At 32.2% G+C, this 21,565-nt stretch overlaps 1 protein-coding gene across 2 annotated transcripts in view; it reads left to right on the top strand.

Moving 5' to 3' along the window:
• Positions 1–4,169: 4,169 nt before the first annotated feature.
• Csgalnact (Chondroitin sulfate N-acetylgalactosaminyltransferase) overlaps positions 4,170–21,565 on the top strand; it is a 50,750-nt gene continuing 33,354 nt past the window's right edge. The window contains exon 1 of one of the 2 annotated variants that reach the window (XM_070642282.1): positions 4,170–4,207. The gene's annotated coding sequence lies outside the window, so the exon portion shown is untranslated. The remainder of the gene's footprint in view (positions 4,208–21,565) is intronic. The other variant, XM_070642283.1, reaches the window with a different exon arrangement.

The raw sequence follows: 21,565 nt of genomic DNA, 5'->3' as shown, positions 1-21,565 counted from the left end.
CATAAATGATAAAAATCAACAAACATACCCTAACTAAAATACATATTCAGTCTTGAATCTATGCATATAGACTCACATAAATACTTTAACCAAATCTACTTCGAAGATCAATTAGGAATCATCTTTCTAAAAGCTTTATGGTTTGTTGGCTAAACTTTGGTTACACAAACTTTCTATTCAGCCAATCCTTTCATGCACAAACAAAATTTCATATGCTTTATAGATATCAGTAAGTAAACATAAACACTATGAACAATAACAGTAACGTCAATTGCAGTAACAAAAGTTCTATGCATTAATATCTTGGAATTGAATTAAAGTTCTTAAAAGGGTGTGTTAAAAGGATGGGGATGGGTGGTTAGAGGTCTACTTCCTCCCCCTTTTTGGAAAAATTGTGAAAAATCACAAATCATCCCTTAATTTTTGTGATCCAAAACACACCCCATCCCTCATCTCTCATGCCTCATGTCCTCCATACCTCACGTTGAACCCTCATCTCTCCATAGCTCATCCTTACACTTCATCTAATCCATATCTCACTTCTCATGCCTCATGTCAACTATGCTTGATCTCCACGATAATTCAACCCTCATGCATCATCCCTCCATACCTCAACCCTCATTCCTCATCTCCCCCATACCTTAACCCCATGCCTCATCTTCCCCATTTATCATCTCTTCCATACCTCACCCTCCATGCCACATCTCCTCCATACCACACCCCCCATGCTTCATGTCTCGCATAACTAACTCCAATGACTTATTTCCCCGATACTTTACCCCTCATGTCATATCTCCCCCATAACTTAGCCCGATGCCTCACCTCCCCAATTACTCATCTTTCATGCTTCATGTCTCCCATACCCCTTTGCCTCACATCCCACATACCACACCCTCATCCCCTTTGCTACACCCCTGTCTTCCTTCATCCTCCTTCTGTCTAATTTACGAAAGCTTACTTCTTTTTTTCTATGTTTATTTATTTATCGCTTATATTTTTTTGACTATGTAGTCATGAATTTATGGGCTTTTAACATAATCTGACCATTTTCCGTTCTCTCATCATTCTTCTCAATGCACACACACAAGACTCATCTTTGTGGAGGAGATATAAGGCGATTTCTTTTTTCGGACGAACATATCTGTAGGATGAAAGGAGATTTTGTGTATGTTTTGACTGAGACAATGAATGATGTGTTGAATGTGGTTTAAATAGGATAATATAGAAAGTTTGGAGTTTTTGAAGTTTTTGTCTATGTCTATGCTGCTTTATAGATGAGTTTGTGATGGATTTTTGGATTTAAAACTGCCTTATTGGCTTTAATTTAGCTAAATTTTCTTAAATATGAGAAATTGTCAAAATTAACTCAGAATTCAAACATTAAAAATACGTTAAAAATTTAAATTTTAAAAAACCGTTATAATAAATCACATAAATTGCGCTCTAATCCTTCCACATATTCTTCCCTTTTAGGCTTAATTTTTCATCTCCTTTGTTTATTTTTGTGTGATCCTTTCTTTTTGATAACATAAGCATACAAATACATCCTCAGATGAAATAAAGGATATATTTATTCATCGAGTTAGTCACAATGTCAATCTAGATCTTTTGCATCCTCAAGAAAATGGACATAAAAAAGAGAACCTAATATTCATTAAAATTTCTGTATATATGTGCTATTTTTTGGACCGATCTTAGATATAACCCTTATGAAAATTTGTGGAAAGGCTCTGTGGGCAATTAGAACTTTCCATCTTATCATCATCTAAGCTTTATGTGTATGCCGACAAAAAAAAGTAATTAAATGCAAAAATCCTTTTCCTTTCTAATTAAGAACAATTTTTTGCTACATCCATAAGTAAGTCAGTAAAGCTTCGCATCATGAATGACTGAGTAGCACATGGAACCATCTCCGACCAACAAAATTTTAGCTATCAAATACATCTGCTACCATTTATGTAACAAATTTATGAATTTATTGACTTTTCGAACTCGTCTAATGGTAGTTTTTCGTGTTTTTTTGTTCAGCATGATTATGTATATGCTGATGTTATATTAATGCTACAAAAACATGGATTTATCGTCTCACTGAACAAGAACTGAGTGAGAAAATTAATTTTTACGACCACCTGGAAAAAAGGAGCATGTTTTTAATCCTTTTTTTGTACTCTACACTATTTTATGGTATTTTATTATGTTTGTGTGATGATGCGATTAAGTATGCTGAGCCAGAGAGGTTAATTGGGGTTTGGGAGTAGTTGTGGATGTTAATTATGAGTAATTTGTCTCAAAAGGTATTTCAATTAATATTTGATAAGGAAAGATGTTGTGGACTATGATGAATTTGGGGAATAAGATGAAATCTAATGAATATTTTGAGATGTGGTGAATAAGCTGAATTATGATAAATTAGCTGAATGGTGGGGAATAAGCTGAATTGCAGCAAATAAGTTAAATTTGTTGAATTGTGATAGATTAACTGAATTGAGGTTGATAAGCTGATTTTCTCTGAATTTTAATAAATAAGCTGACTTGCGGTGAATAACCTGAAATGTAGTGAATAAGCTGAATAGTGGTGAATTAGCTGAATTACGGTGAACAACCTGAAATGTAGTAAATAAGCTGAATAGCGGTGAATAAGCTGAAATGTGGGGAAATAGCTGAATTGAGGTTGATAAGTTGAACTTCACTGAACTATAGTAAATAAGCTGAATTGCGGTGAATAAGGTGAATTGTGGGGAATAAGCTGAGTTGCAGTTAATAAGAAAAGCTGCGGTGAATACGCTGAATTGTGATAAATTAGCTGAATTAAGGTTAATAAGCTGAATTGTGCTATTTAAACTCAAATGAACTAAAGAAATGAATTTAAACCTAAAATCGAAGCTCATTGAATTATCCAGAACTTCAATACACCCTTGAACCAAACCCTGCATTCAATCCTTAAAGATTATCTTCCAATATGACTTTCCATAAAATGTAAAACCCATCTTATCGTAAATAATATGCATGTGACTTTATGAATATTTTCTTCAATTTTTTTTAGTATCAAAAACATAGGTCAGAAGGACCATGACAAAGAAAATAAAAAAATAAGATCCATAAATTTCCATAAATTATTTAGACCGCAATGACTTTGATGTTGTGTGTTTTTGCAGCATATTAAGTTTGGACTTGAAAATTTCATTTTTTTCCCTCTTGTTTTTTTCGGTCACCCGACACGACAATCTTTCCTCTTCACCATTCATCTTAGGGGTCATTTCCGATTAAATAACTTCTGTCAGATTGCCATTTTCTTGATTGAGTGAGCATCGACAGTAGTGATGAGATAAGGAATATAAGTATATATATATTTTCAAAAGAAATTAAATGAGACAACAATGAGTAATGTAAAAAAAAAGTATATACAGGCATTGTATGCGAGTGTGAGAGCGATGAAGAGTGATGAAGTGAAGTGAAAAAGTAGTAAATTATTTATAGTCGAGTACACAACAATGTTGCCAAAAAAGGAATCAAAGTCTTTTGTGCTTTTTTTGATTTTTTTTCTCCTTTTATGTATTTTGTATGAGTTGTTTTGATAAGTGAGAAACAAGACAGGTTGGAAGCATTTATCAAATGTTTAGGAATTTAATGTTTTGATTTGTTTTCTTTTGTGTAAAGGAAATAGACTCTTAAACGTTATAAATGAAGAAAACTTCGAAATCTCAACTTAATGCTAAACTGAATTAGAAGCCATCTGGGCATTTGGGTTTCATATGATAATTCCTATGAAAAATGATGTTTTGAACACAAACTTACTTGATTAGACAGAATGATGATGTACTATTGCCCTGAGCGTTTTCTTAAGCGGAGCTTTTCAGGCTCCGCTGAAAGAGTTCCGTGGCGGAGCCTTCTTCATTTGTGTCGCGCAATGTTAGTTCACTATGAAATGTAGGGTGATTACGATACTATTGAATCTAACGCGATTACTTGCCAAAGTCAAAAAATCATAAAATGGTGGCTGAGCCTCTTCTTTGCGAGTATACAAATGCCATGCACCACTTGGTCTACCAGGATTTCGACCGAGCCCTAAAGATTTATGATTGATCAATAAATTGAATTTTTTTGTTGATTTGCTGAAATTCAATGTTTAATATCTAAGCTAATTTTGAAATTTTATCTAATGTACTTGCAGATTAAACACTTTAAAGATTCAATGAACAGCTGTCAGGTAAATATATTGAACATTCTAAAGACCTGTAATTGACTATTTAGTCATAATCCAAATCTCAATAATTGAACTATTCGATACTATTTGAAAGAATTACTGGTTGTATAATACTGCAGCAACAGCCAGCACATTTTTCGCTTTAGCGAACTACTTGAAACATAAGCTAAGAAATCACCAGAATCTGAACTTGATATTTATGTAATGGAAAACCGGACTATTATGAAGCAAGACCTAACGTTTGATCTATTTTAATATTATTGACCTTTTTCTATTTTTCTCGAGACTCGCTAGGATCTTAATCTTCATAATTTACATTAGAAATATTCTAAACTTTAGGGTTCTTGATTTACCTGAAGCTTTTAAAACTTTATGTATCGACATTGCTTATTGGGGCATTAAATGAAAAGAGGGCAATCATTTCATAATTTGAAACAGTCCCAAAGTTGAAGTTTGCTCGATCGGCACTCTTTGTCACTTGGTTCTAAGTATACTACCATCTCGTCGCCGTGTTGGCAACATTTCAAAGATTGCCGATCGGGTTACGTCATATTTCTCTCATTTTCCCTTAAGTGCATAACTAAATTTCCACAAAATATTCAACTACGGTTCCATCCAACAAAAACAGAATAAAGCACATCCAAGATAGTCCATGACTATCTTTCAATGATCACTTATAAGTCAAAACACTTCCTTAAATCAAAACAATCTCCACATACATGCAGACAGAAAGTTTTTCTTATACAAAAACTATTGAAGCTTCTTTTCCATTATTTTCTTTCATTGCTCATTTCTTATTCCACATCTTCCTTATAATAATATATTGTGAATAACTCGTTTTCAAGTTGTTTATTGTTCAAATTCTTTTTTTCTTAGCTTTAACTTGTGATGCACACAATAGCTGACTTTTCTTCTCGTACAACAACTTCCATTCATCATTTATCCAGTTAAGTTTATAGATAAAGAGCTGCTGTACAGCATAACATATATGATAACAACATCAAGTTTTTTGCTATTTTTATTTGATGATATGAACTGGATTTCTGGCAGTATTTATATGTGCTAGATGCTCAAATCGACATTGAATGATGAAAGTTAGGGAGAAAGAGATAGGAAGGAACAGAATAATGTTTATAAGTCATGACTTGTGCGAGGATGCAATGAAAATTCTTATAAGATTAAAAAATATCTCCAGCACAAAGCAGGAGGGAAAAAAAATGTTCGCTTTTTGCTCTAATTCCTCTACAAATCCTAATGGTTATGTGAAGATTGCTAGAGATTAAAAATGAAGCTTGAATAATGACGAAAGATTATTTTTTGATTAAAAAATGTTCCTTGATGTTTAATTTTTTCATATAAGGCGAGGATTTGATGAAGGTTTATTAGAATTTACATTAGGAATCAGCAAAATTTTTACATCAAAATGCTTAGCTTGTTAGTTTTTGGAATAATTGATTTTTAAAAATTCATGAGAATCGCAGTGTAATAATATTTAGGGATCAACATATCCTGCTTCATTTCTCTGATTAATTTGGATAAAACTGACATATCTTAGTGACGCAGTAAGCCAGTACACTCCCTTATATACTAGCATATACTCAATGAGCGTCTATTTGTACAAATGAGCATACTTACTAGGTTCCGTTAGATCCTCATTGAGCACATGTTAGTATGTTAAGGAGAGTACATGCCTTAACAAAATGGTCAATTTTTAACCTTACTATTCTTTGCTTCATTTTGCAGACTAAAGTGCAATAATAAAATGAACTCAAGCATGTACAACTTCACAGTATATTCCATTAATATCTGATTACCTTACTTTATAACATTACCATACCGATATCCTTCCAATGTCACTAAAGAGAATCCTCAGAACCGGCAAATTATTCATAGGGGAGTAAGAAAGGTCGAGAATATAGAAAGCATCATTCCATCAATTTAAAGTGACACAAAAAGTAGAACACGAAGGAGAAAAAAAATGTTCATGAAACTTTAATAAGGATTACAACGACAAGAGACGCTTTATTAAAGACATTATGACATTGTATGACAGCATAAGAATGTTGAATGGTAATGAACTAACAGAGAAGGGCTTTTTTTTGCATGACTTTAATAACTGCTGATGTTTCTGTTTCTCGTGTCGGTTAATGGATGAAAATAAGAAGACTGTATAATGATTAGAGATATGAATGAATGCTTTGAGCTTGTTCTACTTTTTTTTCCATTACAAAACTGAGTAAGCAATTGATGTAGATGAAATACATTTCCATATTAATGAACTGCACTTTATGTTGTAATTAAGATTCTAGAAGCTTTAAGCTTCTTATAGCTGATTGTAGTTTATTGGAAGTATATTGACGTTGTTGAAGTATTATGCTGTTTTGAGGAGGATTCGGTTTAGTTAGGTTCTCTCTCAAGTACCACAAATTGGTTAATCGATTGAAAATCCGACTTCAGGCTAGTTTGATTCAGAATATGTGCCAAATTTGGTTTAAATCAGAGTCAAGTGAGTCTAGTGTCGGATTTTGAATCAATTATCCGAATCGGATCATTCAGATCTGTAGGGTGGACCAGGACTTGAATTCCATCCATAACGTTGTTCTTAAGGTAACCTCACTTCTTGCAGTCAGCTCAACAAAGTGTCAGCACTTGAGCTTGAGACACACAGGTAAATGAAGAAGATCATTAGACAGAAAAGCATCTATAACTCACCTGCATGTCACCATATTAATTTGATAACTGTCCCTAAGGCCACATCATGTCTGCTACAAGACTTTTCCACTTCCGTGTTGACGACAGAACATGGAATTGTCTCAACGATGTGGAATTATCCTAAAGGCACAGTGACAACTGTTTTACTTACATTTTGATGACATAAATCCACAACATACTCAAACCATTTTTATTCCAAGAACTGTGCTTAATTTCTGGTGTTCACAATTCCATTATTCTAGACAATCTATCCATCATGACAGTAAATATACATCTTCTATTCACATTTCTTACATCTTTATGTCATCACTAGAATACATTTTTACGTTGATGTCTGACTACCCTCTGTCAATTCACACAGACACACAAAATGTCTATATTTTGGTTGAGTAAACAACAGATGAGCTTCCTCCTTTCATGTCCAACAAATAAGCGAGATGGAATAAAAAAGGAATTTTTATCATTCAGTGGTTAGGCAAGTGGAAGCTCAACATGTTCATATCGATTGAATGTAAATTAGATGTCATTTGCATCGATGAACAAGAGAAGAAGAATTGGAATTGAATAAAAGTATATCCCACAAGTTTGTGGATATAGAAAAACAACAAAGTTTTTGAGTAATATTTGCTTCAATTACAAACAAAATAGAATAAAAATCATGTAAACATTTCGAGAGATAAATCCATACATATATCATTGGGTGTAGATTTATGCTTACCACAATGTTGACAAACAGACTATAAAAAATTAATTTCAGGAAAAAAGTTTAAAATTGTCAAAGAAGATTTCAGTAAATGGATATCAAATGTATCAAGTGGTTTATTTACTTTTAGATGATGTCTATGAATAAATTAAGAGGATATGGTTCTTTATGGGTATTATCTTTTAAGACTTTCGATAAAATGCATGAGTAATCAAACTAGAAATTTATGAAGAAAAAAGTAATTTTGGATATTACGTAACGAAATAAATGTCTTACGGATGAATTCAAAATAGTACTTACTTACTTACTTCGCTGGACGTGCAGATCAATTATGATCCTTGACCTCTCTTAGATGTCTCATTAAACCTGCTCAATCGCTGGCTACTGCTTGCCAATTTCCAATTCCAAATTTAATACTGTCTCGATAGACAGCTTCTTTCCGTGAGTTCTTTGGCCTTCCACGTGACCATTTGCCATCTTTAATGTCCGACTTTAGGACCTTACTTGCACTCAGTAAAGCATTAGCTCATAATTACTACCAACATACACCAAGGGTCAAATACTCTAATATACAGTACTATACTAACCATACAAGGGCCTCCAAAACAAGTACAGTAAAAATAGCAAGAACAGTACTTTAATTTTGGAGTGTCTGATCCATATCGTTTTATATCGAAAAAATTACAAAAGTACTCGTTCTTATCGAGTTACTTCAGCGCATTTTTGTCCCAGCGATCAGTAATTGATTTTTAAGTTAGTTCCCCGTCTATAAAAAAAGATCCAGTAGAATCCATATAACTCCCAGACCAACAAAAACAAGATCCAGTAGGATCCAGGTCACTTCCAGATCCACAAAACAACATCCAGTAGGATCCAGGTCACTTTCAGACCCACAAAACAACATCCAGTAGGATCCAGGTCACTTCCAGATCCATAAAACAAGATTCAGTTGGATCCATATAACTTTTATTCCCACAAAAACAAGATCCAGTAGGATCCAGGTCACTTCCAGATCCACAAAACAACATCCAGTAGGATCCAGGTCACTTCCAGACCTAAAACACAAGATCCAGTAAGATCCAGTTCACTTCCAGACCTAAAACCAAGATCCAGTAAGATCCAGTTCACTTCCAGACCTAAAACACAAAATCCAGTAAGATCCAGGTCACTTCCAGACCAAAAACACAAGATTCAGTAAGATCCAGGTCACTTCCAGACGTAAAACACAAGATCCAGTAAGATCCAGGTCACTTCCAGACCAAAAACACAAGATCCATATAAAACTTCCACAAATTTAAGAACTTAATCATTTAACGGATTTTCATAATTCAAACCTCATAACAGTAAAAAAAAATTCAAACATTGTTCAGTAAACACTGTAAAAACATCGACAAACATTGAAAAACACTGTAAAACAATGAAAAAACGTGTTGTTGTTTTTGTTGTTGTTGTATATGAAAATGAAAAATTGTTAATTATAGTATTTATGCTTTGATTTAAAACTTTTAAATGACCGGGGCGCCAATAACTTTATGGAACTGATCTTTTAAAACCATTCCGAGCTCTCTACGATGTCTAGATTTTGAGATCTCGCGTTCCAGCCGACCGACCGACCGACCGACCGACCGACCGACCGACCGACCGACCGAAAAAAGTGTCTTATTGAGCTACCTTTTTGAAAAAAATTTCAAAAATGCGCTAAAAACACGGCCTAAAATTGTACTAAAATTCAGACAGTAAGTACAATACTCTACTTTTGGTCTAAAATTTAGTTCCATGTCGACTTGACTTTGGCTTGAGGCCGTATTTGATCTAATTTAATGCCAGAGTTTTGTCCATTTCTACTAAGTGTAGACGATTGATCATGGTTAATCGACTGTAGAAGATTGGATTCTGCATATAATTAAAGTCTAGAAGGCTTGCTGGACTCTCTAGAAGGCTTGCAAGTTGTGAGCAATTCTATTTAGTTGAACATGCTTGCTAGCGTTGATGGCTAGCTTTACTCATAGCTTGCTCTTAACACTACATTCTTTGCCTGCTTGAGTCAAGCTTTGCTTTATAAATTATCATTAGAAAATCCTCATGACCAATCCCCACCACTCCCTCCTAAAATCCCATAAAATATGTTAAATACGATAATGTGCTACAAATTATAATTTCCTTACCATCCCATCGTCGAATAACCGAAAATTTAATTCAATCAATTATTCATTATTCCTATAATCTCTGTTAATTTATTGAGACTAGCTTTACGCTCATATTTATTCAATATCCTAAGAAGTTTCTTTTCTTCATTGCCATTTCTTTTTTGGCATAACCACATTTCCATATTCATTATAATGTTGAGACGCAGGGCGGCAATGATGTGTGCAAAAAAAAAAAAAAACGGAAAAATAACATGGAACATTGAGGATAGAAGAAGTTTAATGTTTTATGGAAGTGGTGAGCAACCTGTGTGTCGTGGCACATGATTGTGTATTGAAAATGTTATGAGCCTTATGCCGTATGCGGTTTCGGTCGAAGCTTAGTATCAAGGTGTGTCGTGAAGATTAAAAGGTTGTCCACCTCTGTTCCTATCCTCTTTTGGCAGTCATGGAAGACACAACAGACCTTACCCGAAAAACACACACAACACAGACGATAAGATGATGACGCTTTTGTAGATAGAGTAGCTACAATTTATAAATAATTCTCTCAATCTCATCTAGAATGGAAAATGATGAGCAAACACAACTCTTTCCTTGCCATGCTGTTTCATCATATTTTTCTGTCCTTATCCATACTCTACATCTCCACACTCTATGCATGCTGTACACCGAAACCAACAACTTGATGGCCAATTTAAAATCCTCCAACTCTCCGTAGAAATTTTTACAGCATTTTATGTAAACATACGTAGAGACACACATGGATATGTGGATAGAGATTGTTTTTGCAGATGTGCACTAATATATTTGATGGAAAGGAAAGAATTTATTTTATAATTTTTTAAGGTTTAGAATATAATTCTTTTGAACAAGCTTTTGTGGAAGTAGACGAGGTTTTTCTTTTAGTGGTTGTCATTTTGAGGTGTGCTTTATGGAGAATCTAAAAGGATTTTTGTAATTTGAGGATAGAGTTTGGTTTAAAAATAGAGATAGTAAATGATTTCGTGCGATGCAGGACTAGGCATCTGCTATGATAGAGGTGCAATACGGATTCTGAATACGAATTCTTATGAATAATACAATAATTAAGTTAATATGCATTTCGGAACCAAAGACAGCTAGAGAAATGAGGACTAGTTAAACCTCCCAAACTAATGTAAACTTACAGCTTATAGTGGGATCTCTGGCCGATTTCTAGGATACTTTAGAGCAACTTATCCTCGAACTAAAAAGAAGCTCAATATGAAGAATGCGTGAAAAAAGTAGGCTGAAGTGCATTTGTAATATTCTGAACTTGCTGAAAGTTTAACAGAAGTATAAAGCCAGCTTCAAACGTTCAACGCACAACAATATATGATATAATAAATGCGACCTAGCCAACGAAATAAGTGCTTGCATACTTCGCTGGCCGTTCAGTTCAATTGTGGTATTTGGCTTCCCTCAGATGAGAAGCAAAGGAAATTAGTAAAGACAAACTTTAACGGAAGAATTATTGAATTTTGAAGATAAAAACATTCAGTTCCACATGAACAAGACAACACACATCAATTGGGAATCTTGGTTTCCTTTAGATGGCGCCTAAAGCTGTCGGTATTGCTTGTTTTCGTCTGGCAATTTCTAATATTAAGTACAGTAATTATTTCCTAATAACTTTCTTTCAAGAGGGTCTTCAAGGGTCGAATTCGATAGAGAAAATACAAGCATGTAACCCGAGCATCACGATGTAGTCCTGTCAGAGTCCATCAGGTTCACGCTACGTTCCCGCGTTGACTACAAGATGTTTGAATGTCTTGATGGCTTCATTTTTGCTAATTTCGTACGATCCATGATAGCAAAAAATTAAATTTTTAATCTCATTCTGATTTAGACTATGCTTTCTCGCTATCGGGATCCGATCCCGATCCCGAAAATTTATCGGGACTGGGATTTCGAGAAAGCAAATTGTAGACAGGTTATTCAGATCTTGTTATTTTAATAAAAACTTAGGAATTTTCCCAGAGTTTACTCTGAAACAATCGAAATGGAACAACAAAACACAAACTAAGAAACCCACACTATGTCATATTTCATTCCATTTGTTGCAAAAAAAAAAAGCTATTAAATTATTAATCGTTGAGTATGAAAATTCCATCCACTAGTTGCAAACTCAAATTTCCTCCAACATCACAATAACAACAACAACAACAACAGCAAAAGCACAATTTACAATAATACAAAGCATAAAAATGAGCACGAACATAAACATGATAAAATAAATAAATGATGAGCTTAGCAGTTAACTCTACAATTCGTCACAAAACATCCTCAATACAATTACAAACACATAGAAATCACCAAAAAAAACATCATAAAAAGTCCTAAATCGGTTGGATGTTGAGGCAATCATTGTAATATGAATGATGGATACAGAAACGGAACTCATGGAAGCATAAAGTATGATTGCAAAAATATTTATACTGACTATCGTGTACGTTAATATAAATATTAATTGCTGAATCTTGCTTATATAAAAAAAAATCATAAATAATATGATGAAGAGATGGAGATAAAGTCTAAAGACTGTAAAAACAAAAGCGGAACAAAAAACAATATTTTTTTGTATATCCAAAAAATAAAAAAAAAATTGTTGAAAGGCAAATGTGGATACAAAAAAAAATCGGAGATGCAAACATAAATATTCATTAAATAATATTTCATCATACTTTTTTTTTATGGACTATCATTTCCTTTATTTTGGGAAGCTCGTCCCCGTCGATACAAAATTGCTCTTTTTATGACTTTGGCTGGTTAACCTAGTTAAAGGCTTTTAAAATAAAATTTATTGAAAGGAAGTTAAAGTAAATGATTATTATGGAAATACATATTTTTGGATGGGAATTTTGGATGGTGGAAATTTATGAGCAATTTTATTGGAGTTATGATGAGGCTTTAACGCAAAACAATGGTTACAGGTCTATGATACTCGATATTTTAGGCTGCATTCTGATATCAGTAACTTTCCGTTCAACCTAATATCATTAAACAGATTGCAAATAGGTTGAGAGACTTACTTAGAACTTACTATCCCTAACAGACAAAGAGGCCGGTTTTAGGTACTGTTTTGGTAATTTACCTCATTTTTTTGTATCATGATGTTCTTTTTCCAATCAGGTCTTTTCTATTAACAGATATTATAGGTCATTTTAACCATATTTTGCTTAGAATTGTCAATGGTTAAAACACAACTCAGAAAAATTGTTAAAATCTTAAAATCCACAACAATTATTGACTGATCTCACTAAAGTGGATTAAACTTGGATTACACTCATTTTCGTGTTGAATTTTCGTTCAGCATTTTTTAAGTTAGTGTCTGACCCTGGTTTAGCTGTTATTTGGCTGTTATTAATACAGCCAGGGATTTGGTTGTTTGCTGACTGATCTCATATGGACACAATCAAACATCTTGATTGGAAAACCATGAATCCTTTTGGGATTTTACGGGCTAATCCTGAGTTTCCTCAAATAAGTCAGTTTCACAAACCACAGATTCTGTAATGTGCGAACAGTTGATGCGGACGTTGATTCGAACAAATTTGAATCATATTTCGAATGTTTTTTCGGAAAAAAATCCGCCATCTTGAAAAACATCAAAACTTTCAAAATTTTTAGTTTTTCATGATTTTTAGCTTGAATGCTTCATTTAAATCAAGATAATCAATTTAATTATGTTCATTGAAGCTTTTTTAATCATTTAATCGAAGTTTAAAGCTAAACTTATTAGCTTAAAGTTAGTTTTTTCAAAAATTATTCCAATTTTTTGGTCTTGTTTTCATTGTTTGTTTACAAACATTCTGAAAAAACAATGAAAAACTTAAATGTCTTTAATTCACTTTTCTTCATTATTTTAGACTTTTTCTTAAATCTTTTACAATTATTTAGTTTAGTTTAAGCAAAATCTTGCTTTAAAATTAATAGTTAAAGGTTAATCTAGAACTTTTTTTGTTTAGATTATTAACGTTCATTTGAAATTTAAATTTGTTTCCGAAAATAAGAACCATTCGAAATTAAAATTCCGAAAATAAGAACTCGTTCGCACATTACAGCACAGATTATTTGCTAATCAAACTTCCTGGTGGACAGTATTTTGTTTGACTAGTTAGTACCCGAGAGGATAAAAATACTTTTTAACCAAAGACATGTTAATGTCCAGTAATTTGTTACATATTTTTGACAATTCGGGGTACGGACGTCTAATCACATTCAATCTACATTATTCGTCATTAAAACTAGCCATTAAACTAGTATAAAAACTGTCCACCCGGTATTAGTGAGTAAATAATCCCCAAATCTCCCTTTAATTCCTTTCCTCCATAAAACCCCCAATTACTCTGGATGACTTTATATTCTCATTAAATAGCAAATAGTCATCAAATATGTTCTCTGGGAATTTAAGCAAATAAAAAGAAGAACATACGCACAACAAAGCTATTAAATCTGTCCATAGACTAGACATCATTAAGTATAAAAATAGGCACAAAAAGAATATTTTACTCAAGGAACTTTCTTTTGACATGAAAAAAAAAATGGAAAATGGAAGTAATAAAAAAAAATGTGAACCCAAAATGCGGAGGCAATAAAAAATAGTTCCGAGCAGTATGAGGAAAGAGGAAGGGAAGTTCATGAATAATGTTATTTTCGATGCTTTTAATCTCTCGTTATAATCATTTGCATAATCATGCTGCTCTGTGTACACACATACACACAAATATTCATTATTATTATTATTATGATAAGCTTTGGCAGTTCTGAACGGATAATATATGGCTACATTTGAGACGATAAAGAGCGCAACAGCAACATATTTATGCTAATTTTTATGATATGTGAAGTGATTAATATTTATGAAAAATATTTTATTTTGATTCAATATTTAAATTCAATTTATTATAATTCAATTACATTAATTTTGTGCCTCAACATTGAATTCCCCAATAATGAAACTTTCTGGGATTTGGTTCATGCACAGGCACAAAAATTTATTTTTATCATAATTGACAAAAAAATAGATAGTTAAAAAAGTATTAGAACTTATCGTGGGACTTCAGCGCATTTTTTCCAAGCTATCAGTAAATAGTTAGCGAATCGACCTTAAGAATAAGATCTAGTCACTTCTTTAACCTAAAAAGTAAGATCCAGGAAACTCCAAATAGAATGTTATCATAAAACGGTTTTTTAGAATTTTGATTTTTTAACGGTTGCTAGAAATTTAAATTTATTGAAAACAACGCTTTAAAAATATATTTCATTTATTTATGAAATGAAGAATTATGAATTAACGTACATAGCGATTGTTATGCGCTTCCAGACTAATCGATACCAAAATAGCTCAATGGCACAAAGCTAATGCTTCAAACCAGAGGGCGAAGCCGACTCATGTTTAGCTCGCTATAGCCAGCTAAAAATCGGCTAAACCTTAGCTGGCTTTAGCCGGCTAACGGAATTCGTTGTTTTCTTTTAGCTGGCTATAGCTGGCTAAACGCATATTAGCTGGCTAAAATCGCAGCTATAGCCGGCTAAAAAGAGAATTTTTGCCTTGTGAATTTCATACAAAAATTTCAAACTTTTTCTTTTTTAGCTGTGTAAGTTCGAGACTCAGATTTGTTTTTTTCTTCTTTTTTATCCTAAAAAGTTTAAATTTATGAAAAATTATTATTTTTTTGGAATTTAATTCATAAATTTCAAGTATCTGAAGTAAAAGCTCATTAAAAACTAAAATAAATAATAATTAATCAGTTCATTATAATATTTTACTATCAAAATCCTTCAGGAATGTTAAATTAATGTCCAAAAGTTAAAAATTTCACATTTTTGGCAGTAAATTTTCATTTTCTCCAAAAGATATGGTGAGAAATACAGGAAATTGTAATTATAGATAAAGAACTACTATATAAAATGCTAAAATTCAATTTAACTGTTGAGAGTTACATATTTTCTGTTTTAAATGTACATTGTTTTGATAATAAAATGAAATTTTACTACAAAAAATTGTAATTTTCGAATTTTGCACTTTTTTAAACATTTTTAAATTTATTAACTTAATTTCTGATAGTAAAGTATTGTAGTGAACTAATCATAAGGATTTATTTCCATTTTGAATGAGTATTCACTTCAGATACTTGAAATTTACTATTTACTAATTTAAATATTTACTACTTTAAAATTTTTAGTGCAAAAAAGAAGAGAAAAAAAAATTTGAGACTCGAACTTATGCGGCTAAAAAGAAAAAAATTGAAATTTTTGTATGAAATTTCATTAAACTTCACAAGACAAAAATTCTCTTTTTAGCCGGCTTTAGCTACGCTTTTAGCCGGCTAAAGAGGAGTTTAGCCAGCTAAAGCCAGCTAACGAAATTTCACGAAATTTTTTAGCCGGCTAAAGCCGACTTTAGCTGATCTTAGCCGACTATAGCGAGCTAAGCTCGGCTTCGCCCTCTGCTTCAAACTAGAAATTTCTACGTGGTCTGGTTGCCGAGATCTCCGTCTTTTAAATTGCCAGCTAGTCATCCATCTAACCAGCTAGTTAGCCAGTCAATAATCAATCCAGTCAGTATTCTAGCCACCCAGCCAGCCAACCAACCATCCAGTCAGCTAGCCGGCTATCTATAAAGTCAGCCTACCAGCCATTCAGCAAGCCAGACAGCAATCCAACCAAACTGTACTATTAAGCATCAATTCTTCCAAAAAAGCTCTAAAAAATCACACGAAAATTAAATTTTGCCAATAATGAATTTTAATGTTGGAATCGAGTCTATTTGTATGTACAAATTCTGATAATGATTTATTCTACTAAGCAGAATGAGAGCTTCCATTATGATTTTTCAATTCGAATAAAATGACGATAATTTATTCTGATTATTATCATAGAAAAAATGGAAGTGAAAAAATGCGTAAACAAATTTTTATCCTATTTTCATTGGAAATAACAGCTTTCGGGTAATTGATGATGTTAAAATGATGAAATCTTGTTAGTTGGAAAGGAATTTTGCCATTAATGATATTTTTAGAGTACTTGATACTTGAGCGGGAAAATGAATTTTTGGAGTGTATTTGATGAATTATTTCTCAAGTGCTTTCGCAACAGTGCTTATTTGAGGATGTTAAAGTGTTTGACAAGAGAGAATTAATCAAAAAGTTCAAGATTCTTGAGAAAATTTTCAAAAGTTATGAATGATTAAAGTAATTGATTTTAAATTGTATGCTGAGTTGGTGTTTTATAAAATAGCTTAAGGATGCAATTTAGGTAGCTGCATAGGAACTAAAGTCGATTTTTTCGACTAGCACATATTTTGTATTTTCTGTATTTTCTGGCGAGATAAAGTCAACCAAAAATCCAATTCAGATTTTGTAACCAAAGGTGTATTTAGGGGAGAGCGGGTTTTAGTCAGACAAACCTCAATCCTTTTTTGGAAAGAATTCTTATTTTGCTAGTATTTTGAATTAAAAGTTTGAGAACCTCGAACTGTACTCTTCATGCAATACTAGGATAATCATTCATGTATGGCATGCTCATAGGCACTAAGGATTCTTGAAATCTAGACTTTGAAGAATTCCCTTGTAGCCTCGGTTTCGCTCCCGGTTTTGCTCTTGGTCCCAAAAATTCGTCGAAATCTGGACTTCGGGAGACCCTACTCGAACAGCTTAACCGAGTATCTAAGCTAAAAACTTAGATTTAGCAAATTTAGTTTACAATTTGTGAGTCGATTTGTATAACAATTGACAACAACATAATTTTGAGATTACTATACATTGAAGTTTAGCAAGTTTGGCCCCGAATCCTGGTATTTCACTTAGAGAACAACTCGAGTAGCACAAATCGATTACCAAAAAAATTCAAAAATCTGGACTCTGGTTGGCATGACTTTGCTTTGGATTTAGCCTTTATTAGCCACCATGCCAGGGTCACTCTAGTCAGATGCCGAATTTGGAATCGATTAAACGTTTTGTACTTTTTAAGCAGTTTTAATTAACATTTCTTCAAATAACTTTAGAGTTTGTGTACTACAAACTCATTTTAAATTCCCTTTTTGAATACTTAATTGAAAATTGATCTAACTCCACATCCTAATATTCCTATCCATGATTTATTTACTGAAATAGATCTCATTAAATACCTCTAATAAAAGTACAAACATTTCAATATACCACGAAACGATTCGCCTATATCAAACCTTAATTTTGTTCGTTAATACGTAAAAACGTGAACATATTAACCTCTAATGCATATTTGCTGATAGTCCATATGCCTGCTTATACATCCAGTCAATTTTCTAAATAAATGAATTGATTAAAATTAAATAAATAAAATGAATTTGAATTCTCTGGTGTGTATAATCCGTGAGGGTACTGAAAGGTACAACGCCAAATATCGTGTTGAGTAGAATAAATAAGCAGCACAAATAAATGCTCATAAATTATCCCTTTCACGCCAAAATTAATTATTTGAAAAATTTATTCAAAAAAATTAACATAAATTTGATGCTAGAAAAAAAAGAGTTTGAGTTGTGCATAGATATTGCAGCCACAAACATAGCTTAAAATATATCAGAGATAATTGAAATATTCGTATTCAAATTATTGATTTTTATTATATTATAAAAATGTGGTTTTGATATGAATTTGATTACATAATAAGCTTAATATGATTAAAATTATGTAGTTTTTTGTATACATGATGCATATGCTGTAATTAGAGTTTGAAAGAAGTGGTAAAATATGGCAAATTATTTTAAAAACACTTTTTGACTTTCAAATAATCCAGATTCGTTCAGCTTGTGATACAGAGAAGTAATCAGGTGATTTCTGGTAGATAAAACCAACCAGGTAGCATGATTTAGTTCAATAGTGCCCGTCAATAATGTTTAAATAGTCAAAAAATCTCAAGGATTAGTTAAGTAATCGTCAGTATGATAGACTTCTACAATAACGCCTGCATAGTGACTCCAATCATTATTTAGCTAAATTTGGATGCTCATTCGCTGTTCTACTCGGTTTGTGTGAATCATGACCTCAAAAATCATGATAAAAAAGATCTTACCACCTCATTTTGAGCTGTTTCCCAAATTTGAACCCGAGTGGACAAAAACGAGGTAAAAATACGTTAGAACTAGTCATCAACTAGGCATTAACCTGCCATCAACTAGTTCTAACATTTTTTGTCCACTCGGGAACGCATTTTGTCGATTCGGGAAATAAATCCTACTCAGTCTATGCTGATGCTACTCCTGCTCTTACAATACACAGAAAAGAGTAAAATGTGGCTGTAATCGAGCAAAAAATTGAACAAAATTGCAAACAATAGTAAATTCTTCTTTGGGGACGTTTACTGATTTTGTACCGCTTCAAATTGTTTCCTTGCAGATTTTGTGAACAAACTTGTCTAAAGGATTAACACTGAATTTCACCCGGATGAAATTTATTTTGTTCGGATGATGAATGTCAATAATTTGCATTAGAGTTCCAACGAAATTTCTTGGACATGTCATAAATCATCGGATCTCAAGACGTACCGTGATACAAATAAGTTTAGAGAACATTACGTTACGAAATAAGCAAACAGTTCCTTTTAGGCAATATCATAAAATCAAAAATAAAAATTGTGCATTGAAACTGTAAAGCTTTTTGTTAAATTATTTTTCAATTTATTACACATCCTGCCATTTTTCAGAATTTCATTTCCTCTTCTTCTCTTTATCAATAATTTTCATTGAATGAAATTTATTTCATATTTTTTTCCCTCATTTCAATTTATGTCGTTCATGTCTATTTAAATGTCAAATAAAAATCACGTAAGCAATTCATTTAATATCGGTAAAAATTGGAATTGTAATGAAGTAAATGGTTGAATATGAAATATATGTTTGATATTTGATTGTAATTTTGAGATATATTGAACAGTTATAATTTCGTGGGAATATGCATGTGGCAGTACTGAACAGTGGTGTAGTTAGGATGGGGTTAAAGCCAAGTTAAAGCTCCCATCGATTTTTTTAATTTGCTGAAATATTTAAAATATTGGAAAATTTTACCTCAAACTACTTTTTGATAGGTTCATGAAAATTAATATATCCTTAAGCTTCTCAGATCATTGAGATCCAGAGCTGCATTAGAACGTTTTGAGTGAGGACTTTGTAGACCTGCAGTTTATAGGAGGATCAAAATCACTCCTTTGATGACGATGCTATAGTCAGTTTATTGTATCTAGTCTATTAAAGGAGACTTTGAGCCACGTCCTGCATTATATGAATTATGTACCGAAGTACGGTAGGGTATGAAAATGTCTTTGTTTGATGTTACCCTATGAGTAGGGTTTCTGAAAAACCGCACTTTTTCAAAACCGCGGTTTTGCGGTTTTCCAAAATTGTAAAACCGCGGTTTTGCGGTTTTTTGCGGTTTTCAATTTTCATACAAATGTATGAAATTTTTAAAAAAAAATTGAAAAGTTGAATTTTATGCATGAAAGATTAAAAACTTGCTATTTTTCTCTATTTTATTAAGATTCAGTTCTAAATTGGTTGATAAAATAGTTTAAAAAATAATTTCTTGTACAAACTTTTGAAATTCAAGTTATTTTTATCAGTTTGCATAATTTTAGTTCAGATTTTCAATATAATATTAAATGAAAACTTATTTTTGAAAAATTATCTTCAAAATTTACTTTTTGTTGATTTAAGTAATTTCCATACAAAGTTCTAAAACCGCGGTTTTTACTTTCAGAAACCGCGGTTTTTAAAAAACCGCATTTTGAGTCAAAAAGTGCGGTTTTGCGGTTTTTGAAAAACCGCTTTCAGAAACCCTACCTATGAGTAATGAGGTATCGAATTTGGCAAGCACATACTCACTTTATGCATATATTTCACATTCTTACTGAACCACAATTGAAGTGAAAAATTCACTATAGCATCAAATGCATTAAAACCAAAATCATACAATAATTCATAAAATATGGATACACCACAATTATAATATCTAGCTTCTCTACAAAATTCTCTTAAATCAAGTCTAGAGATGATAAACTGAAATATTTTCCTCATAATGAGGTTTGCTATAAAAATTTAAAAATTTTATCTCGCAATGCTCAAAAAGTTATGTATAAAGAAGGAACTATCATATCTCTCGAACAAAAAAATATTTCAATCAACTTAAGTAAACAAAATTTAATGGAAAACTTGAACATAATTGAATAAAAAAGATAGATGAAAATTGTTAAGGCTTATAAATTATGCTGAGACACAAATATAAGAAAAAAAAGTTTCAAGCTTTTAAGGACAAACCGAAATTGTCCCCAAAAAAGAAAATTTCTGTTCCTCAATTTTTTATTTCTTCTCGTCTGTCGGAAAACTTTCAAGAGGCGCGTATGTTGATGACAGTAAGTAAGAAGCAGAGTCTTGAGGGCAAGAATTATATACAATTTTGATATTTTTTCTAGAGAAACTCAAAAAAGCTTCAATTTTTCAATGAATATTTCATGAAAAAAAGAATAAAAAGAAAAATCTTGAAAGGAAAATTTCACCAACAATAAAGTTAAGGAAGGAAAGAAGACACAAGCAAATTGAAAATCATTTTTTATGAAATATAGACTATGAAGAACAAAAAAAGAAAGAAAAATAAATGATTGCACTTACGTGACATATTTAATATAAGTATGAAAAACATGAAGAAGAACTTTTTGGCGTGTTTTTCTTTTCTTTTGTGTTTTTTAAAGGAAATGAAGATTCAAGGGGTGATTAAAGGTACTTAAAGGTTGAAATTTGGATGGAGAAAT

Source organism: Chironomus tepperi, unplaced genomic scaffold, assembly GCF_022539635.2.
Source record: "Chironomus tepperi strain 1889 unplaced genomic scaffold, CSIRO-AGI_Ctep_v1 contig_284, whole genome shotgun sequence".
Classification (NCBI taxonomy): domain Eukaryota; kingdom Metazoa; phylum Arthropoda; class Insecta; order Diptera; family Chironomidae; genus Chironomus; species Chironomus tepperi.
This window is presented reverse-complemented; position numbering and strand designations above follow the sequence as displayed.